This window comes from Rousettus aegyptiacus, unplaced genomic scaffold, assembly GCF_014176215.1.
Source record: "Rousettus aegyptiacus isolate mRouAeg1 unplaced genomic scaffold, mRouAeg1.p scaffold_m13_p_6, whole genome shotgun sequence".
Classification (NCBI taxonomy): Eukaryota; Metazoa; Chordata; class Mammalia; order Chiroptera; family Pteropodidae; genus Rousettus; species Rousettus aegyptiacus.
The window spans coordinates 27,293,522-27,318,444 of record NW_023416309.1 but is presented as its reverse complement, the minus strand read 5'-3'; the positions used below and the strand labels follow the sequence as shown (position 1 = coordinate 27,318,444).

At 33.7% G+C, this 24,923-nt stretch overlaps 1 protein-coding gene across 1 annotated transcript in view; it reads right to left on the bottom strand.

Moving 5' to 3' along the window:
* PCDH15 (protocadherin related 15) overlaps positions 1 to 24,691 on the bottom strand; it is a gene marked incomplete in the record, with an annotated part of 701,567 nt that extends 676,876 nt beyond the window's left edge. Inside the window, 1 exon segment of the mRNA XM_036222126.1 lies at positions 24,398 to 24,691.
* Positions 24,692 to 24,923: the final 232 nt, after the last annotated feature.

Here is a 24,923-nt window from a genome sequence, read left to right as displayed (position 1 = left end):
GGTGTAGGTGAGGCCAATACTGTTGTGATGAGCAAAAGACAGTCTACGTGTACAAATAGAAGATTGGAGGCAGTGTAAGATATACAAATGGCAAAGAAAATTTAGAGGGAAAAAGAATAAGGGAATGGGGAAAAGAAATATGTTGTAAGAAAAAAATTAAGTTCATGCTGTGTAGAATATGATGGAAACTTTTTCAATCTTTTTGCTCCAACTTCACCAAAATATCAATTTCCGGTTTACGTGTTTGATTTGTTTTGGGAGATACCATAAAGGGTGACTAAGGTAAGTTGCTTTGGAAACAGACTTTAAGATAGTTATTTGTATGTAATTATTTCAGAATTAACACCTATGAGTAGTCTCACCATGATGCAATTGTTACAGATCTTTATATAACATCTTCTATCTCACCCAACACCACCACCAGACCAGTCACTGGATGCTGGCTGTTCAGCAGGGTGTGAGTGTGATCTTGGTCACAGCAGCCACTTTAGCTTAAAACAGTTTCTAAACTGGGAATGAGTTGAGAGCTATCAGCAGTTAACACTGCCTACAGTTTAGGGGAATGAAAGAACAATCTTGTTGATTGTGTCTTTTGCTGTGCAGAAGCTTTTAAGTTTGATGTAGTCTTGCTTGTTGATTTTTGCTTTTGTTGTTTAAACTTTCCAAGTTTTATCCAAAAAATTATTGCCAAGACCAATATCAAGGAGCTTCCTTCTTATGTTTTCTTCTAGGAGTTTTACAGTATCAGGTTTTATATTTAAGTTTTGGATTCATTTCGAGTTTAGTTTTGTGAGTGGTGTAAGATAGAGCTACAATTTCATTATTGTGCATATGGTTATCTAAATTTTCCAAACAAATTGTTGAAGAAACTATCCATTTCCCATCAGGTGTTCTTGGGTCTCTTGGCTAATATTAGTTGACTGTATATGCAGTGGTTTAATTCTGGACTCTCTTCTGTTCCATTGTTCTATGTGTCTATTAAATACTTAAGTGTCCATCAACAAATGAATGAATAAAGAAAAAAATATATATATATCGCATTATCTATATATATAAATATAAATATATAGTATATCACATATATAATGAAATATTATTCAACCATGAGACAGTAGGAAATCCTGTCATTTGCAACAACATGGATGGACCTTGAGGACATTATGCTAAGTGAGATAAGTCAGACAGAGAAAGACAAATACTGGATGACATCACTTATATGTGAAATCTTAAAAGCCAAACTTTTAAACACAGAAATAGGAGAGATGTTTAAGAGTACAAACTTACATCTAGTAGATAAATAAGTCATGGAGCTATAACACACAGTGTAGTGATTATAGACAAAAATACCATATTATAAACACATACTTGCTGAAAGACTAGATCTTAATTATTCCCACCACAAAAAAGAAATAATTATGTGAAGTGATAGAAAGTTAGCTAATATACAATGGCAACCATTATATTATGTATTGCAAGCAATATGTGTCTCAAATCAATGTTGTACACCTTTAAGTTAAATTCATATATCAAATATATTTCAATTGAAAAAAAAAAGAGCAATCTTGGAGGTATCTATTAAAGAGGTGAAGAAAAACCTCAAAGAGGGATTGAAACAAGAACAAGAATCAAGACTGCCTAGGAGAGGGTCACACCACCTGGGTTATAGGAGAATTTCAAGGATATGGGAAGCCCTCCTCATGATGAAACAGGTGTAAAGAAGGCAATATGGATTCAAACAAAAGTTAAGTTGCTTCAGTTTAATAATCCACCTAATTTAAGTATACTTATGCCTTTGCAGTTTCCGATATTATTCCTCTTTTTCCTCTGTTTCCTCTATTATTGCTCATTTTCACATAAACTTACATTCAGAGCTTCTAATTTTAAATAATTTATGTAACTCTTTTTTGCACTTATTCAAAGAATAATGGAGAAAGAAAAAATGAGAAAATTAAAACAGATTTATTTTTGCCAACAGAAAATGTAGGTAATTTATAGAAAAGCTGGAAACGAGGGCCCCTTAAGAGTTTTCCAAAGTATGCCAGCTAATAGCATGGGGTTTTAGATCTTTTCTTTATTACAATCAATCCTGCTGGAAATAAGGAGATCAGTAGAGTTGAGCTAGCAAAAGAATGAAAACTCTGAACAGATTTATTAAATGTTTGCATAGTGTATGTAGACAGGATGAGAAGAAACTAACCAAGGCATAGAGAAACAAGGAAAGTCATTAGACACACATTGACTTACCACATTCAAGATGTAAGAAAGTTCCCTTCACCAGATTTTGCAGTGATCTACTGATACTAGGTAAAACAAACAAAAAAGTTGCTAATACAAATGCCAGGCATTTGAATTAATAAGGTCAATGTGGGGATTTGATCTCAGGGAGATTTACTGATGAATTTCCTTGCTATTATCAGCATATATTTCTAGTGGAAAAAGATAGATGTTCTCTGCAGACTCCCTATATATTCCACATTAGCCAAGCATTTTGAGGATACTGTGACTCCATTAAGTGCAGGTCACAAAACCTATTAATAGGAGGTTTAGCCACTATTGTTTCTTTTGGATAAGTTATCATTGAATATGTTTCGCTATATGGAAGCAATACAGAATAAGATAAATAAATAAATAAATAAACTCTCAGAGTATGTGAGGAACTTATATTCTTACTTACTTTTATAAAAGTTGTAAGGCCAGAGTTCATTCATTTATGCTTTTGTGTCTGATTGGTGTTTTTACCCTAATTTTGAATAATATATAACCCTCCTTAAAATAAGTATATAGCCGGGGGGAGGGGTATTAATTATTTCAGGTTTCGCTATATCTAATTTCAAAAGAAATTCTCAATATTTTTCTACTCTTGATCAGTCAGATTGAATTTCATATTAATTACTGAAATCAGTTTATAAGCCCTTGATAATAGCAAACTGAATAAACAATCACAATTAGCTCAATTTATAAAGAGGTCAAAGACTCAACGCTTGATTCACATTGAGACAACTGAGTGAAAAACCATGTGTAAAGCGCACATTGGCGGTGCTGGTGGTGCCACGCAGGGGTGATGGCTTTCATCTTCTTCCTGCTTCCAGTGTATCTATCTATAGGTTTTCAGGATCTTCAATGCTGCTGCTGTGTGGAGAAGTTTCTCCTCATACTTACATATTTACAACTTCCAATTCAGGAGAAAGAGAAAATTCTAATACTTTTTTAAGTAGCAAAACTATGAAAACAAAATTGACCTCGTTGCAGCTTTCTAAGAATGAAAAACTACATTCTAGAGCCCAGATTCACTGTGATGAAATAAGGAGCCTAGCCTGGTGAGCAGAACTCTACGTCAAGGATAAAGCCATAGATTTTATCAACTTAACTCTGCGAGGGTTGAGAGCAACCAAGACCAGAATTCAGTCATAAACAGAAGCACGTTTATATAAAGTTAACTTTTTTTTTTTTTTTAAAGCAAGCATTTCTTCCACTTTCTATTGACAAATAGCACCCTGACTCTCCTGCTGGAACAATGCTCTGGCTAGAATATAAATCCAGATGCCTGCCCTCACCTAGTCACAAGGTAAACATGACAGAAAATTAACAGAGCACAAGTGAATCCTTCTCTCATTCCTAGTAATTTGAATTACTAGTGAAATGGCACAAGAATGAGAAAAATGAATTCACTCCATTCAATTGGTGGTCAACATTGTCAATTTGTTTTTTCTTCTTAGATTCTTGAGGCGTTACTGTAGCATTTTCATATACCATCCTCATTCTCAAGCCTTCTCATCAGTTTTGTGGGCTAGTATCCTTCCAATACATTTATTTTATAATTAAACTAAATAATGTTGATTTTTGTTAGTGAAACAGAAAATCATAATTGACAGCATACCAAGTATATAAGAATGATCTGCACTTATTCTTATACACAACAGTGGAAAAATACTAAATTATTTAGCCCTCTACTGGGTATCTGCTTTCTTTCAATAATAAACTTCCAATGTGTTCCCCAAAATATTTCTCAGATATGCTCACTCCCATCCATGTAAGATAAGTAAGAAAGTCCTTAGTTCAAGGTGCCACAATGTTAATCTAGGGAAATACATGATCACTTTTGAACAAGATGGCTAAGAAAAGCCTCACTACAAAGAAAAATGCTTAATATAGATTGAAATGTAAGTCAGTGAGTATAGTATGAATACAACAAAAATTTGTCAATCTGATCTCTAATGTAAATATAGAAATCTTTGAGGCATGTGAGATCTCACCATAAGCTGCTGTAGGTCAACTGTCTCCTACAAAAGCTGTAGACCTTGAGAACTAGAAGTTTTTGCTGTCAAAAAAAAAAAAAAATGTGAAACCAGAAATACTTCCCTTGAGGATGAGGATTTTTTGTGCATTATATTTTATAATCTTTGCTAATAAACTGTGTGAGATTTCATTGCATAATCAACATAATCTGACGAAGGCAAGTTGCCTTTATGTCCATCGAAAGGTGGATGAATAAAGATGAGATTACACACACACATACACACACAAAATGGAATATTATACAGCCATGAGAAAGAAGATCCTGCTGTTTTAAACAACTGGATGAATCTTGAGGGCATTATGCTAAGGAAAATAAGTCAGGCAGAGAAAGCAAATATTGTATGATATCTGTTATATGTGGAATCTAAAAAAGCCAAGCTTAGACAAATAGCACAACTATGGTCATCCATAATGAATATTGAAGGAAGGTGGTAAATGGGGAGATATTGGTCAAAGAGAACGAACTTCCACTTATAAAATTAACAGATTCTAGGGGTCTAATGTACAACATAGCAATTTAGCTAATAATACTGTATTATATACTTGAAAGTGGCTAAGAGAGTAGACTTTATATGTTTCACCAAAAAAAGAAATGTAATTAAGTGATGGGATGAAGGTATGAGCTAATTCTATGGTGGTAATCATTTTGTAATATATAATTGTATTAAATCAACACATTTTACTTCTTAAACTTACACAATGTTACATGTCAATTATGTCTCAATAAAGCTGAATAAAAATGTGACCACTTTTTTATTCATTAGGTGATAAAGCAATTGTAAAAAAAAAATAAAGAAAATTCTGGAATTTAAATGATCTTTTAATAAATGAGAACCAACTAGTTTGGAGACATTTGGTAGCTGATCAATCATAATAGCACTGAAATATATAGACCCTTGATCAGCAACGGAGGTCAAAACCAGAGAAGAAACCTAAAATGCTGCAGCAAAATGGAAAGCTCTTTAGAAAAACAGTATTACCATAATGTCTCAAATATATAAATACAGAAGAAAGAACTTTACGTGCATTATCTATAGTAAAAGATAATGAGAGCTGCAATATGGAAAAGTCAGCTTAGATTCTACTTTCTCTCTCAATTTTAACTGAACCTTTTTTAAAAATAAATGCCCATCAGTAGTTTTACAACATAAGACATTTGGGATCTAGGCATGTGAGAAACATCAAACATAGTTTACATTACATGCACATTGCTTATGAAAATTAACACATTTGTGTCAACCATAGGAAGAATCTTATCATTTTCTTTCATGAGTCCCTTTTATATTTCAATGCCTTTGTGACAATGTACTTATTATCAAAGTATATTTAGATTTTAATGTTTATTTTTTCATGTTATTATTAAAATGGTGATGTATTTTACAGCTAATGAAAAGTCATTCATTGAAGTGAAGTAATTTTTGAGGAACAATCATACTAATATATTTTCCTAATATATACACTATGAATTATTGAGCCCTTGAGAAAAAATCTAAACAAAAATATCAGTTTTTCTTTTAAAATAGACTGTTAGTTTTTGGTATTTGAACTAGTAAATATCGGTTCTCTAAATTTTCATACTTATCACTGGATTTAAATATGGTAGCTCACTACGTATCTTTACCATCTGTTTCTCCTAAACACTTCCTTTCTTCTGGAAGGAAGATAGTGCTTTAACAGAATATTACCCATATGAAGAAATATTTCAAACACAAGATTCTTTCTTCAATTATCTCAACAGCTGGTGTTATGAGTTTACATTTAGACAGAAGAAACCTTACAAAGACATGTTGTGCAACTTCAAGAAATTTATATTTGTCACAGTACAGGAAAAACATACTGGCAATAATTCAAAGAAGCTTATGTCTCAGAAATAAGGAGCTTTAAATTAAAAAAAAAAAAAGACACAATCTTTAATCAGTGAGGTTTTGGAACAAAACTATAGAACAGTATTGACCAGTTCTTTGGAAGTATTATGTATAGGGTGGATGATTTAGTCACTTGCTATTGAGAGAACTATTGATACTCATTCAATAGTAGTGATGACACAATCAGTGGAAGGGCAAATTTTGAGGATGCTATATGAATTCATGGTCTAATGTTATGATATTGTGAAAAAGCATGGACTTTGTAGACAGATATAACTAAGTTCTAATCCTGACTCTAAAATTTACCATCAGTATATTTCACTTTCTTAAATTCCATGAGCCTCAGTTTCTGTCTTTAAAATTAAGCTAATAATGCTTATGTAAGCTCCAAATGAAAACTACTATTTTCCCATCACCTAGCAAAAAGCATTGTTCAATTAATATATGTTAAAGTAAAATGAAAAAGTACTAAATCATCAATGATCTTCTATTCCAATTAATTACAGAAGAATTCACCAATATTAGTAGGAAAGAGGTCTTACATGTTCCAAACTCTGCCCTCCCACTGCTGGACTTTTCCCAATCTCCCAAAGGCTCAAGTAGTCTAAAAGAGATTTAGTCTATCTCACACACCCAAGAAAAGACAGCACTATGGTTTAATAAGATGTTGCTGGTCTACTCTAGAATGATGCTTCAGTTACCCAGTTCCCTGGGATGATCTCATTTTCTCTGAGGGACAAAGAGCCCATTTTCTCAGTTTTAATATCTTCTTAGAGTGTCCCTTGTTGGATTCCACAATAATAATTCTTAGTGGTTCTCTTTTAGAATCATATTCAATCATTCCTAAGGATATGGCCAGCTTAGGGGACCTGGAATAAAACTAGGTCCAACTTTATGAACTCACGCTCATGTTCTCCTTGGGGTTATGCAAAGAAAAAATTAAATTTAATGTACATATATTGGGGATATATACTGAATTTATAACATTGACCTTGGTTGCACTGTATTTAACCAACAAATTTAACCCTTCTCTGAAACAATTTAAAATAAATAACTATGCACAGAGAATGCACCATTATTTTTTAAAACATAGTATATGTAGGTATATGTGTATATATGTTCTAGCAGAAATAGAGTGACATGCTTCTGAGAGTTATAGCAAAATTCCCTGGTGTGATACCCATTGGCTCTATGAAGCCTGTATTAGGACACATTTCCTGTGTTGACCAATCACTGTGCTTCACCATGCCTATTCCCTTGTCTACTCATGGACCAGTTAGGTGGGATATCACTAACCAAACTATATGAATTAGAATTAATATTGGGAGCTGAGTATCACCCAAGGAAAATTGGTGTGCTATTACCAGAAGGAGAAAATGGACACAGGGCAAAAAGAAGTCGCTATTTATGTGTATAACCATGTATAAACATATACTAGAGCATGTTATTGCTTTTTACTTTCCTTATATTAATATAAGGAAATAAGGTTTTAGCTTTTAGTAATTAGAAACTGAGTTTAGGTGAATAAATTATTTTTATGAGATATTATTTTAATTTTTCTGCTTCTGATCATGCAGCTCCCCAACCCTTGACCTAATGCTGAGCTCATTAATGGCTTTCTACCTGTCGGTTCAGTCATCAGTCCTTCTGTAAGACTTGAAACAACTCTGATCAAGAAGAGATGCATGTCTGCATTTCAGAACAGAATAAACCTTCAGCTATACAAATCTGACCCAAAAATTGGGTCAAAGAAAGACAAAGAAAAAGGGGAATAAAAAGAAGCAGAGAGAGCAAAAAGCTAGTTCTATTGTATAAAGATGTCTTTCTCTGTATTCCCCTTGGAAAATAACTGCTTATCCTAGAAACTTTGGTGCTTGGAAAAATAATTGTTTAATCTTTTCTGATCCACAGGAGCTTGCCTCAACCTCTTCCGCCTTATTGTTCCATTTGGCTCTATACTTCAGAATTAATAGTTGAAAAAAAGTTTCTTTTTCCCCCCAAGCCTCTCTCTCCTACTTTCATTTTCTAGACCCTTAATTAAAGCTTTCAGATATGGTAATGCCTAATAAGCACCTTATGTACTTCCTGAGAGACTATTTAAGAAATAGACAGGGTCATTCCCTTCACACTTATCAGAAGTGTAATTGGGTCCCCTGTTGGTCTGAATACATGTTCCTAAGGAAGCACCAGTCCCCCAACTTTCTTTAACCCTCAAGGAAGAATCTCACAATTCCTCTTTGTAATCAGCTTGAATATAAACATAAATGTAAACGGATGCTCATCTTTCAAGACCATCATCTATTCAAGTTCTCTGTAAACTCAGGCTGAGGCAAGAAAAAAAATTTAAAAGTACATTGCTTTCTGTGGAAATCTTACATCCTGGAATCAGGCCTGAGAACTACCTCCACCTGTGTCTTCAAAGACAGAAATCTTAGAAAAGACATCCTATGCTCGAATCTCCACTCTCATTTATATTTCTCCATCTCCATCTCAAGTGGAAATACCAGACATTTTCCTATATGACTAGAGACCTAGCAAAAGCTGGAGACAAGACCCTGAAGGAATCCTACATGCCCTATCTATAAATTTGGCATCTATCATGCCCTTTTTTGATTCCTTTCATGAGTCAGGATCCTATGTGGTTCATCATTATTCTAGATTTAAACCACTAACAATAAAAAGCAACAACTTTAGCTCTCACAAAATTGATTTCTCATTTTCTTCTAGAATCTAGTGGCTGAGTGATAACTGATAAGGTGCTTAATTTTTTCCCCAATTTTCCTGGCTGAAATTTGATCTCATGGCAAGTGTAGTCTGAGTGGTTTCTGGCAATTCACATGTACTTCTGCATGTCTTCCAGTTCTTGGTGACCTACACTGGAGTACTAGAATGTCACTTTGCCCCTAATTTTTAATTTACTAGCTCGTGACCATACAGAACAAAATCCTGACCTCCATTCTTAGGCATTTATTATGATCCTTTCATTCAGAGAGATTTCTCAGACATCCTATATGCCTGACTTCCGGGAATGAACAAGCATTTAAATTTCCTGCTTTCTCACTCTAATACACACACACACACACACACACACACACGTGTGTATATATATGTGTATGTATGTATGTATATATATATGCATGTGTGTATACACAGTATATATATACGCACACACACAGAGATATAAAATACATATATATATTTATTATAATTTAATATATATAATAAATAGACCAAATGGCCTGAATTATTATTATTATTCAGCATTCCCTGTGTCTTCTCCTTTTGCCACGTAACTGCAATATCCACAATATCCTCCTACCATGACTCTGAGTTCAGTCATGTGACTTGCCTTACCAATGAAAAGCTTGAAAATTACTCAAGTGTTTGAGCTTGCCCTATCTTTTTGTTCCTTTTTCATCAACATAATAACGTGCCATGATAGGCTAGAGAATAAGACACATGTGAAGCACAGCCAGATAGCCCTGGTATTTTCAGTTAAGGTCAAGGTAGAGCAGCCTACAGACAGCTAGCACTCAGATGACAGTGAGCCCAGTAAAATCAACAAAGCTGTCACTATCTCAGATGCATAAGCAACATTGCTTACTGTTTCATGCCATTGAGGTTTTGAGGTTATTTGTTATATAGCTATATTTTAGCAATAGGTGATTGATACATGAGTTGTATATTTATTTTTAATATCTGATTGCCCATCCCACTTCTGTGTCCACATTCTTTGAAATGGCAATTGATTACTTACTGTGTCAAGTCAGGATCTCTAAAAATTAGTTAAAAATATAAAGAACCAACTACTGAGTGCATATCTATCTAATTACATTACTATAAAAACAGGAAAAGTATAATGATAAAAGATATACAGATAAAAATAATGTAACTGAAACCATTACTTGTAAAGTTTAGTTGTTGCTCTGTACACTATTTAGGATAAACAAATCAAATAAGGAGCATATTTATGGCAAGGTTTGTTTACTTTTCATCTTCAGCATAGTCATATGCAAATGATAATATAGTAATCAAAATGCCAATAAAATTCTAAAAAGATACTTTACTATGATAAATAAAAATATCAATTTGCACAGAGATGTCTACTATTCATATGTATTTTTCTCATATACACAAAAAAATCATTAATAAGGTATACACAGGAAATCCTGTTTTCTCCTCAGAATTTTCACCAGCCAAGTCTGATCTGGGCTTGGGTGAATTTGCTATAGGTGAAGGAGTACAATTGGAGAAAACACATAATATAATTCTCATTTAGATGTATGTCAATATTTTTCTGAGTTAAAAGAAATTATAGTTATTCATTTAGAATCCTTGCCAGGCACAGGAAAAAAAAATATATATATATATATAACATCATCATAAGTCTTTTTAATAAGGACCATTTAAAAAATACCACTGTATAGCAAACAGATATTCTGTGTTCATAGACTGGAAGAATCAACACAGTTAAAATGGCCATAATACCCAAAGCAATATGTAGATTTAAGACAATCCCAATGGCAGTTTTTAAAGAAATAGAACAAAAAAAATGTCAGATTTGTATGGAAGCACAAAAGACCCTAGATAGCCAAAGAGATCCTGAGACAAAAGAATAAGCCAGAGGTATCACACTGCCTGACTTCAAATTATACTACAAAGTGACAACGAAACAGCATGGTATCGATAAAAATCAACATACAGACAATAAAACAAAATTGAGCACCCAGAAATAAACCCATATATAGATACAGGCAAATGATTTTTGACAAGGAGCCAAAACCATAAATTGAGGAAAGAAATCCTTTTCGATAATGGTTCTCAGAAAATTGGAAAGCCACATGTAAAAGAATGAAACTAGAATTTTCTCTGTCATCAAACATCAAAACTAACTCAAAATGAAATAAAGACTTAAATATAAAACATAAACAATAAATTGTATAGAAGAAAACATAGGTATTAAACTCAAGGACCTTGATGTTAGAGAGGATTTTATGAATTTGACCTTAAAAGCAAGGGAAGTAGAAGCAAAAATAAATAAATGGGACTATATCAAACTGAAAAGCTTCTGCACAGCAGAAGAAACCATTATTGAAACAAAGAGGCAAACTGAATGAGGGTAGATATTTGCAAACAATGTCTCTAATAAGGGGCTAATATTCAAAATAGATAACAATAAGAAAACAAACAAGCCAATTGAAAAATGGGCAGAGGACCTGAACAGACACATTTCCCAAGAAGACATATAAATGGGCAACAGACATATGAAAAGGTGCTCAACTTCACTAGCTATAAGGGAGACACAAATCAAAAGTACAATGAAATACCAAACCACACTTGTAAGAATGACTATTACCAACAAGACAAGTAATTACAAGTGTTGGAGAAGTGGTGAAGAAAAAGGAATACTCATACACTACTGGTAGGAATGTCAATTGGTACAACCACTGTGGCAAAAAAGTATGGAGCTTCCTCAGAAAATTAAGAATAGAATCACCATATAAGCCAGCAATTCCTCTTCTGGGTATCTATCTCAAAATTTTGAAAACATTTATTCGTGAAAATGTATGCACCACAATGTTCACTGCAACATTATTCACTGTGGCCAAGACATGGAAATAACCTAAGTGCCCTTTGATAGATGACTGGATAAAGAAGATGCAGTACATATTTAAAATGAAATAATACTCAGCCATAAAAAAAGATGAAATACTGCCATTTGCAACCATATGGATGGATCTTGAGATTATCATGCTAAGTGAAATAAGTCAGACAGAAAATTTGAGAACCATATGATTTCACTCATATATGGAATATGAAACTTAAATGCAACAAATGAACAAGACGAACAAAAACTCGTAGACACAGACAACAGTTTAGTGGTAGAAGAGTGTAAAGGAGGTCAGATATACGGTGACAGAAGGAGATTTGACTTTGGGTAGTGAACATACAGTGCAATATACAGATAATGTATTATTAAATTGTACACTTGAAACCTAAATATTTTATTAACAAATACCACCTCAATACATTTAATAAAAATAAAATAAAATATATAGAAATCAAATATGTGAGTATAGATTAGTCATAAGAAATAGCTGTCTTGAAAAATAAATCTTATTTTTTCATTTAAAAACAATTGTTGGTATCAAACAGATCTATCTCTTCTGTAGGGAATATAAATATGAAAAATATTAGTATAAAATTTCTTATAAAAAGATATCTTTTGAAATATGATGAGTTATAGATTCCTAAATCTATGTCAATAAAATGAAATGACAAAACATAGTTTCTTATCATTTATTCTTTACTATGTGATTTCAGAATTTTTCCCCTCAGCATGTATTTGCTACTAAGATAGCAATTTTTATTATTTTAAAACAATGAGAATAAAATCAAAAGTAGAATGGCAGGCCCTGATATTACCTCACCCCTACAATTGTGCTTTTACAGTTTGTACCCTCTGCAATTATGTTCAGTAACTCCCTCCAAGATCAAATATGTAAAGATACTTATATTTCTATGCAACATGATTGGAGTGGTTGTTTTAGATTGTGCTTGTTTATCTTAGAAGAGTAACATCAAACACCAGTGTTCTTGAGCTATTTGCCTTTCAAGATCTTACCTTCAGTTAGAATGTCCATTTTGATGCAAAAAGTAATACTTAATCTCCTTTTTATATGTGAATTGCATCATATTAATTGTTTAAACTATTTTTTTAAATGAGGAAAAATCTCTAAATAATTGATGACAAATACTTATTTAAAAAATAAGTATTTAATAAGTAAAGTAAAAAATAAGTATTTTTACTTATTTTTAATAAGTAAAAATAAGTATTAATAAGTATTAAATTATACACCAAAGTTTAAGGGATTTCAAAAATATTTTACACAAGGATGGAAAAAGAAAAAAAATCTATTCTACAAGAATCTGAATGATCAAACATGACAGTTTATAATATACCCCTTAGTGTATTCTATCTGTGACTGTTATATAGATAAGTTTATATGATGCATGGTATAGTTCACTTTAAAGTATATATTTTTAAATCTTTACATTTGGCTTTTTAGGGAAAGCATTGAAGGATGCATACATCATTATGTAATAGTCAGAATTAGCATCAAAAGACTAAACAATTTGGTTCGACATAAGAGGCTTTTAAAATGTTTACCACTTCAGCTACATTCACGTATTCTCTTTTGCAAGCCAAGTCACACTATGTCTATACTTTTTAGAACTGACTCTTCTCCAGGAACCAAGATTATAGCATATAACAGAATAATCCAATCTATATTTTTCATCCTCTCTACATGGAGAAGATGAACCACTTCAGGTAAATCAGAGACAAGCCAACACAACAGAGATTTTTGGCTGAATTATTCGGAATATAGACTTTATTATTTTCTCTTGTAATAAATAGGTGCTGTAATGGTATAAGATCAAAGCTGCCAATAGCCAACAAATAGATTTTGTGAAGAGATTCAACTAGCAAAGAAAGTAAATAAGGAGATGCATCCCAAAGTTATACCAAGCCATCTATATTTCTGGGTTTTCAATTACACAGAACAATTCATCGCTTCATCACTTTTTCTCTCTCTCTCTTTTTTTTTTTTTTTTTTGGTTTTGAATAAATTTGGTTAGGCAGAGAGAGAGGATCCAAGAAAGAACCTGGACAAACAGAATGAAAAAACAGTGGAATATCTTATCAAGGCAGTGATATGATGAGATCGGCAGTATTCCAGAAGGAAAATGAGGCAGGAGAAAGGGAAACAGAGGCACAGGAAGTGAAGAAAGACAAAATGGTAACTTGAGAATTAGGTGAGAATGAGGAAGACCTTAAGGAAAGAACGGGAGGCTGATTTGTTTCTAAAGCTATTATGGTGGTAAAATTGACAGAAATATTGTGTCATTTAGTGAGATATAAACAGAAATAGTAAGAGAGAAACAGAAGGCTGAAACACAGGTTTCGAGCTTGTGCAATTTGATGTTGGTCGTCATTAGTTACTGAAATAAGAATACAAGAAAGAAGGGGAGATTGGGAAGCAAGGGTGGAGAAGAGATAATGAACTTAGTTGCACAATTAATGAATTGAAATACCCATGGGATATCCAAACAAAAGTTCCAAGAGGCAGGTGATTTTGCAGATCTGAGTTTGGAATGAAAATTGTAGATGTTACAGATATAATTTTACCTGCCATCTGCAAAAATTAGTTAAGAATTTAACAGTGGATGAAATAAATCAGAAGTAATATGAAATAAAGAGAAGAAAAGTAAGGAAGTATAACTGAGCACATTAACATGTAAGACATACATAGAAGAAGATCTGCCTGGAAATAAACCTGAAATGTATCTTGAGAAATAAGATTTAAAACAACGACAATAACAATAAAATGAGAAAAATCTATGCCATGAAAATTAAAAGAAGAAAAAGGTTCAAAGATCAAGGAATAGTCAGAAGTATTGAGTAATGCAAATAAGTGAAAGTAAGACAAGGCCTGACATCTTCTATTGAATGTAGCAGGTAGGAGGTCTGTGGTCTATTGGTATTGGGCTTATCAAGTAAGTAGTAGTGTTTCCAGATTGCAATGGAAACAGTGAAACTGCTTTAATAATTCATTAATGGGCCATTGAATTTGAAGTTGAATTCAAAGTTATGAATCTAATTTATAGAATCAAGTACCTATGAAAACCTGGTCATTTCCTATATGAGATTCCCAAGAAAGAATATCACTTTCCATTTAAGAAAAATTCTAACTATACAGAATAGGAGGCAACACTGAATATCTCAGGAATTGTGGCTGATTTATCCTACATGAAAAAATAAGCACCTCTAACATAGTAGGTGGCTTCAAAACATTTTTAACTTAAATTTTGCTTGACAACCAAGATATTTTATAACATTTATAAGAATCTCTTTGATATGACCAAAAACAAAACAAAACAAAATACCGCAAGACATACTCTTTGTGTGAATGTTGTATTTTATCCAAAAATCTTGTTTCTATTTTATTCCTTATTAAATTCCTACCCTGTGGCTTGCTCAAAAGCTGTGGGAGAGAGAATTTCCTGATGAGCTATGTAACAGCTTATTCTTTCCCCCTGCTATGTCTTTAACATCCATGTTGAACACTAAATTGCACTGCAGCAGAAATAAGTGTGATAACAAGCCTGGTTGATGGTGGCAGTGACTGTGGTGGCGGCGGTAGTGGTGGCGGTGGTGGTAGTGTATGTGCGTGTGTGTGTGTGCACGTGCGCGCGTGCATATGTGCGGATGCTTTAAGTACAAGATAAAAGTTTGAGGTGACAAAAGCTGCAAATATAATTCACTAACAAGGAACCAACATATACTTAATAAAAATTAAATCCTTCCAAAGAAACAATAATAATTATAATAACCATTTATAAAGAACAATTGATATATTTCTGATATCGTCTAGAAGATATTCAATGAACATTTTAGTTTTTGGACCATGTTTAAATGCAACTCTTACAAACTTATCATTCCAGAAAACACATTTTTTAGCTTAATTTTGAAATGCGAATTTGTGACATTAAGATGTAGATTGATCAAAAGTACTTAGCAGTTATCCTCCACAAACTCAGCTCAGTACAGGAATTAAAAGAAATATCGAGCCACAAGGCAAAAAAAGCAGCAAAAGAAAATGTGTGACTTCAACAAATTTGTTAAAGTTTGAAAATGGAAGACAAGTAACTTATTTAGCTAGTTACAGAAAATTACATAGCAAGTGGCAAAAGTGAGGTGACAGTGATAATACACAATAGCCTATGCACTGCAAAATATTCGAGAAGCTTAGCAAATTGTATTGCATAACCAGGAGAAACAGGAGATGATAGTGCTGTTAGTTGAGATACCTTAAACACAATATCAGTTTATCAGGATCCCTCCCCAAGTCCTGAGCAATTTTCTCTTTAACCTTCTTCTGCCCCATAGCTTAGAGATTATTTTCTGAAGGCACTGTCACAGAGCCCCCAGACTGCATCATCAAACACAAGCCACCTCTTTACTTGAATACTACACAGTGAAGCCCACCTGTGGTAAGCCTTGCACAGACGACTGCAAAAGAGTATTTCAGTGTTTTGCCATTAATGGCATAGATACCTGTTTGTAAAAATTCATTTCTCACTTATGTCAGTGGGGTGACGTAGGGAGTTGATTTTCCATCGCCAACCCTGTCTGTACCCAGAGAATCCAGTAGCCACCATCCAAATTCTCTGCTAAGGTAGTTATGATGGTTCATATTCTGTGTCAACTCGATTGTGCCATGGAGTGCCTAGATATTTGGTCTGATGTTATTCTGAGTGTATCTGTGAGGGTGTTTATGGATAAGATTAACATTTAAATTTACAGACTGAGTAAAGTAGATTGTTCTACCTAATTTGAAAGAGCCTTATCCAATTCATTAAAGGTCTGAATAAAACAAATGAAAAAAATGTGTAAGGACTTTCTCTGCCTATCTTCAATGATGTGACATCGGTCTTCTCCTGTCTTGGGACTCAGACTGGAATTGAAACTTATACCATTATGTCCCCTGGGTCTCCAGCTTGCCAACTATAGATCTTGGGAATTCTCAGCCTCCATAATTGCATGAGCTAATTCCTTATAATAAATCATATTCACACACACACATATAAATACATCAATCTCACTCTCACACATAATGGAAGATATACATCTTCTATTGGTTCTACTTTTCTGGAGAACCTTGACTAACACAATGGTATTAGCCAGGCTGAGTCCTGGTGATGTGTGGAGCTCATCTTCCATTCACTACCAGACAAAAGCAGGAGGTGCTCTTATTTCCCCACCCCCAACTCCGGCAAGCTATCAGAGGGATTCTCTACCAAGTGAGCAAGGTGAGCCTCCACTCCAATCCAAAACCAGGCTGTCTTAATCAGGGAGTCAGGGAAAGGCTCAGTGTGTGAACCCTCCTTACTGACCACTGTCAGCAGGGCTCAGTGGAGCTAAGCCTCCACCCCACCCCTACAGCTGTGTGAGATAGCCGTCATCCTCACTACCTGTCTCCACTGGCCATGGGGCCCCAATGGGAAGCTGACCTTACACCTCACCCAGAGGTAATGAGATAGTATAAGTCTGTGGCCCAATTATTACTGCTGAAAGGAGGGCTACCATCTTGGGAAAACAATAGACTAAGAGACCAACATTTTTGAGGACTTGGGAAAATTTATGGACTGGCATAATCTGTGAAACATCTTGCAAAAAAATTAAAGGTAGATATTTAGCAAAGTAATCATCAAACAGCCATGTATTAATGATGAAAACAACAGAATCATAGCCTAGTGCTGATAGGTCAGTGTATTTAACTAGAATTTAAGATATATTACTGCATTTGAAATTTCAGATAGTATAAAAAATATGGTGATGGTATAAAGCAGCCGAATGTTTAAATACTTTAATAGAAAATAAATAACACTTTAAATCTAGAAATCATGAAATAGTAGTATAAGTATATTATTAGAAACATAGATATGAATGATGAAGAAACATCCTCCCCACCAAAGAGTTGGAGAAAATTGTGTACAGACTTAACTAAAGCAGGAACTATTATATATTTAATCATATGTACAATTTGATTTTTTAACCATTCACGCCTACTACTTTGATTAAAATGAACATGAGCCCTAATAAATTGTTTTTATTTCTGTATGTGTGATTTTGCATGTGTATATGAAAAAGTGAGGAGAAAAACTAATCTATATCCAAACGACAACTATTTACTAAATATATATTATTCTCCATAAATACTAGAAATTACCTTTGCTTTAGCATGTTTTCATTTCCATGACATCTTCTATTGAAGTTACTATCATTGGAAAAAAATTATTTGCAACTATAATAAAGTCAAGCCGTATTATCTGAAGCTCTGTTGAATTTAATTCTATTCTTAACTTTTATATATAAGAATTCATGTAATGTATTCAGAGCTAAGTATATTTTGAATGAAAATTTCTAAATAGACCTTGTAAAGATGCCTAAAATATTTGCTGTCATTTTCTATAAAATATTAGCCCACCAATGTAACAATAGCTAGTGTCCAAAACAGAGCATTCTATTTCATGCTCCTAGCATAAGATAGAAAGTAAAGTTGTTTAACAGACCGTCAACACCTATTAGATGAAGGGACTCATGCAGAGATATTCTAAAATAAAATTAACTAGGGAGGGGAAACCTGTTCTACATTATCTACCTTGCAGAGGTTAAATGGATGACATGTTCAAAAGTACCAGAAATAGCTTCTGGCACACAGTAGACATTCAATATTAATTCTTTTCTTCATTTATCAAACAAATTTAACAATACATTTAAGAAAGCAGAGAAATAGCATTCCAATCAAACTTTTCCATGCATTCTTATTGTTTTCCTCTAAACACGGCCATGTATAAGTTACATATTTAATGTATTTTATTAAATATGTTTTTAAATTCAATTAAATAAAAGCTCAAATAAAAGAAAACAAATTAATATTGAAATTTTGAACATTTCAATTACTTTTTGACAAATCCTTTATTTTCTCTATAATCTATTTTATAGCTAGTGCTTTCATACTTAATTTTTATTTATAAACCACACACAATCATTTTTTATGCTGATTATGCCATCTGTTTAAAATTCAGACAAGTAAGCACATGTTTATCTCACTTTTACAAAATCCTTCTCACTTCTTCGTTCTATGGCTTTTTCTAACTTAATTATCCTCTTTTTCGCTAATCTATCTTCACTCTTCTTATTACAAACATTCATTCTTTCCAAATTCCAACTACCTCTCTTCTACAAATAACCTCCGTATTTAGTAAATAAGTAAAGTACAATGACCAAAAGTCACCACCAGAACAAGACAAATGTTCCTGGTCACAACTATTATTTTAATTGTTCTTTAAAAAGTAGGATGGATAGCAGGAAAATCTCCCCTATTGCAATTTCACAAATCAATGCCACTGTTCTCTGCAAAACAGACAGGAAGAAACTATTTTATTGCAGCATTTCTTATTAAAACACCTAAACATTATTACAGTTTTTCCTTACTCCATGGAAACTAATATTCAGAGCAAATATGGATTTATTGATTAAATATTTATTGAGTACTTACTGAATTCTGGAGACTGAGTTAGTGGAACTACTAAAATACACTGTGCAAAAACTCCAAATAAAATATTCTTTCATTTAATTCATATAGCACCACTATAAGATAGAAAATAATATCTGAGTTTTACAGATGAAGGAACTGTACCTTATCAATGTTAAATTATTTACTGTATTCCATGCAGAATAGGGGTGAGATAAGAATTTGACTTGAGCTCTGACTACAAAACTTTACTAACAGAATTCTATCTAGATGATGATGATGATGATGATGATAAATCAGTTCCCGTTTATTGGTTTATTGAGACATTGTTTTTAGTTCTAGGTCCTATGCTAGGGTGCTTTGTATATGTGAATTAATCCTTTGTTAACCCTTTATAGACAAAAATCAAGACTGAGAGGTTAGATACCAAGCTCGATACTAGTGAGAGACTAGAGCAGAATTAAAGTTTAGTACCGTCTGCTCTCCTCTCATCTTCTCATTCTCTCTCTCTCTCTCTCTCTCTCTCTCTCTCTCTCTCTCTCTCTCTCTCCACCCCCTCCCTCCCCTCTCTTTCCCTCATTTTCCATCTCTAGATCACAGGATATCTCCTCTGTCTTTCTCCCTTTCCTCTCTCTTGCTGTCTGGTCTATCTGTCTGTATGAATCTCCTTTTCTGTCTTTGTATTCAGCTTTTTTGTTTATATTCCCCTTTCTCTACTTTTCTTTACCTTAAAAATGATTTGTCTTTCTGCCAGTCTTTTTCTGTCCATTTATATATATCTCTTTTCTCTCTGCCTTGCTCTTTCTGTCTGTCTGTCTCTGTTTCTCTCCTTTTTTTTTTTCCTCGCTGTGTCTCAGTTTCTCTTTATGTGCCTGTTTTCTTCACTCATCTTTCACTCTGTGTCTCTAATACTTTTTATCTCTTTTTGTGAGACTGTTTTTCTTGTTCCTCATCTGAGTCTCTCTTTGAGTGTGTATCTCTGTGGGTATCTCTGACTTCTCTGTGTCTCCATCTCTGTCAGCGACTTAAGGTTCTAAAGAAATAATAACCACTCATCCAGTTTTAATGAACCTTCTCCGGATTCCAGTGGTGTTTCTACAAAGTTGAAGTAATCGGTCTCTTAAATTATAAAGCAAAAAGGAAAGTCACTGTCCTTGGATAAACAATTTGCATTTCCATAAGGATTCAGTGAAGCAGAATCAGAAAAGACTCATTCTGACACCTCCATGAAAACAACAGGGAGAGCATTCATTAGCTGGGCTCCCGTTTGAATGATGCACTTCATCGCACACACCACTGTCTTCCCCAGTTCAGGAAACAGCGCTTAATTCTGTCTGAAATCCGCCCTTTCACTAGGCATTAGAATGAATGACTTTTCAAAGTAATAGGAACTACACATCTGCCATGGCCTGAGAATGCTTACACTCTAAAAGCCATAAAAAAGTTACACCTCCTGTCAATTTCTTATCCATTACGAACACAATAAACAAGCTCTGAATTTTTCCATTTACCAGGCTGAAGAAAAAAAAAATGCTTGATATTCTTCAGCTTCTTGAAGTAATGATTGCTTTTGCCTTTTCCATTTATGGCTTCAATAGCCATGATTTGATATTTAAGGTTGAGTGTAACCTTTAAACAACTTGTGAGATAAAAGGAAATTTGTCCATTACAGTGCTCAGGCAAAAACTTTTATTTCACTCTTTAGATTGGAAATTATCTTGTTGCTGTTATTGTTTGTTGATAGGTACACACACACACACACACGCACACACACGATCATCTTGAGAATTGCTAGGATATTAGAATAATTAATTGTGCTTTAGATTACTTAGCAATTTACAGGCTTTTTATTCATTATCTTGGCTGCCCCTTACAAAAACTCTGATAGGTTGAGTTCTATAGATGTGGACACTGAGGCAGAAATCCTTAGGGAATGCGCTAACACTTACAAGGAAAATAATTGTTATCTTTGTACCTGAATCAAGTTTCTATGCTCCTTAATTCAATGAATAAATTGTGTTATGTGTGTGTGTGTGCATAACTTGCTTATTAGTATGTGACTTATTTGCAGGCTGAGAACACGTTACACTCATCTCCATAGTCCTGTAAATCTGACACTTTGCTTTATACATTACAGATGGCAATTCTACTTCAAGGCCATACTATTCATACTCACACTCAAAATTACCTTATCCCCCATCATTCAGATGTGCAAGGAAATAATGGCCGCATTTAAAATTTCTCTGTATATTCTCTGGTTCTGTCAGTATTTCAATCTAAGTGACTCCAGTATTCGATGTAAATGAAAGTTACATATTATTTCAGTTTCTGAGGGCTTGAACCTTGAAATTTGTAGAGTTTCTACCAAGAGAACATAAATTACTCATAGTAGTTCTTTTTTACACTCAAAATTGACTAGAACACTAATAAATTCTGCATGGTTCCTTCCAATATCTTCTCATGCAACCCAGTGATATTTGAGCATGAAGCTAATATATGAAAGGCCCATATGTCATCATTAGTTTTGAATCTACAGTCTGACACATTATAAAGTAATAATAAATAAAACTCCTATTACGAAAGAAAACATCTATATCCAAACTAAGTTTTAGTTGAGAGTAACAAAAATCATTTTGGAAAGTCACCCCTGTCAAGTAAAACTATTATTTTTATTTTTAATATGTTATAGCCTTCCATATGTGTGCATGTGAGAGACATAGAATAACAGAAGAGTTCAAGGACACCAGCGATGTCAATAATAGGAACAAGTTTAAAAAAGAGAGAGAGAGGAAAAAAAAATGAGTTACCAAAACCTACATTTCACATATTGTCCAATATTAAATTTTTAGACAATAAACATGCCCCCTTGATTTAGAAGCAATCTCTTTGTTGAGATTATTATTTCTGCCAACTTGAATTTATTCACACATTGAAATCCTCAGTAAAACTTAAAACCATATATTTATCCCCAGTTTTAAGGCTATAATAAAATGTAAATGTATACAGAAGGCTTCTGTGCTAGAAAAACAGTTGAAATTAACAGCTGGTTTATGAGAAGAGTTTTGTACTATTTTACACCATGTAATTAGAAACAAAAGTTCTTATTGTCTGAAATTATACCTGCACATTAACAGCAAGGGGGAACATGCTCAATCACCCCTAAAAAACTCACATTTTAGGATATCATTTTATTATTATCTTATTATTGTTTGGTTTTGCTTTTTACTATTATTTTAAAGGCTCATTATTCAGGAGGAAAAGCCCACAATGATCAAATGATTAGAGAAAGATATAATTAATTGTTCAACATACATTTGCTTGACACACATTTTGTGATCAAAGAAAAATAGCAATTTTCTTTGACAAGAAAAATAATAATTACTTTCTGCATTTAACTTCAAATTTAGCTGTTACCAAAATAGTGGAGAATTTTTGCAACTGGCTTCAGTTTATGTCCCTCTGTCTGGTTTCAAAGTTGGATGATAAAAAGTAAAAATGCATACTATGCAAAATTTAAATGTGGAAAGACTAAGAAAGTTTGTAACAGACAATTAACTCTGAGTTCTTTTCTTTTTTAGCATTGTAATTATTAGGGTTTTTTAAAGAGCTACTTTTATAGTTCAGACACTAAGTTCATCAAAAAATATCATTAAAGGACAATTGTTTTAAAAGTCTCTTAGAACATAAAAAGTTTTATTCAGACCTCTTATTTACTCCATAATATTGCAGAGAAGTAGCCAACAGTAAGATAGCACATACCCTGATCTATCCGGGTCCATCACTGGTTAATGTTTAGGGGTCATTTTTGAGGTAAAGTGAGGGGATTCAAATTCCATGCTCAGTCTATCATGGCAAAAGCTGAGAGGTGAGGATGTCCCTATTCCATGCAACTGAGTACACATAAAATTGCTCTTTTATTTCATAGGAGAATGCGTCCACAGTCAAGGGGATCAAATTGCTGAAATTTGAACACTCACATGTACAGATAAGTGCACTGACTCACATTTAGCCATAACTAAAGCAAACTAAAGAACGGAGAAGAGCCAATTTGTAGTAAAAAATAAGTTCACATGAACGTAGGTAAAAAGCATCAACTTTGCTATAAAAACTACAGGAAACATTCTATGCTTAGAATATACCTCTTTTATAAATTATTTGCTTCTGTGATGTTAAGCAACACAATTCCTCTACTCTTTACGTATTTGGTTACTGCATCTGACAATTGGCTCTATTTGTGAAAGCAAACGAGTATGGACTTGGAGTTAACCTTACATGAGGCCGTCATATTATACTCTAGTTAACAATGGCTGTCTTCATACGTGCTATAACCCCATCAAATCAACGACTGTGTGTACATGAGAGAGACATCAGAGGATCAGCAGCAGACTGGGCCTGAAACTTGTTCCTCAGGGCCCTTCTTCCCAATAGCTACTAAAATACGTTTTTAAAGTAAAGGCCACACTACAAAGTGGGAAAGTGTTAGAACTATGGAGTATTAGTTTTGTTAAGGATAGAGTCCAACTGAATTCGAATTCTAAATGCTTCCATACACTTTCGTAAAGAAACATATTCTAATGCACTAAACATCCATAGTGAAACATCAGTGTACTCTATATTATAACAAAACACAAAATATAATGCTGTTAATTGTGAGGCAGAGTTAGACTTCTTAACTCATCCAGTTACTATAATCTCCAGCAACTACCACACACAAAACATCACACAAATATTTGCACACACAAAAACATAGCATGCCCATACTGATGACCTTATTCTATATTTTGTCAGAGAGAGAGAAGCAAAGGAAATGGTTAAAGATTAACAATTTTTAAAAATGACAAATACAGTTATAATTCAAAAGCATATATCTTTCTATATATTACATTCATATATCAATAAAATTACAATACCACATAGTTATCAGGAAAGCAGAGAGGATGAAGACTTGTGTTCATTCTTCTAGAAGATAATTACTTGTACATAATTACCACTCTATTCTTTGAACAAGCATGACAGAAAGTGATATCATGACAGACTCATTGTACTGAAAAAAAGTCTTAACTTTCTCTGTACTTCACTACTGCCTTAAATATGAAAGATTAAGAAAAGGAAGGGGGGAAAGAAAGAACTTACTTGTCGGTTTAAAGTTTCATCTTTAGCCCACGTAAGATTATGCAGCAAGTTTTCTTGCCAAGGCTGCCTCCTGCACATCCCTTTCAAAACAACCAGTGCTCATAATCTAGGTCCAAGACGATTTGTTCACACGTTGTACTTCTTGATTCTGTGAGCCATTAATATCCAGTCTCACATTATCAAGAAAATGTTATAGAGGAAAAAAATCACCTCAACAGATTAATCCTGAAGGCATACTATCTTTCTCCCGGTTCTGAGAGGTACGGCAACTGCCTTAGTTATCACAAGCAACTAACTAAGCTGCTAGCAGGAATCTGTCTGCCCTCTATCTGTCGCTATTAGCTCAGCATGTTGATTCACTGGCACCGAAGCAACAGCAATTAGCTGTCCTGCCTCTCACAGCACATACAGGAGAGAGCTGAGTGTGCTAAGCCACACAGTGGGCCGGTGAGCTCTTTGCACCAATTAGTAGCAGGTGTTATCGCCCATAAGACAAACTGATGCCCTACTGATCACTAGTGTTGGC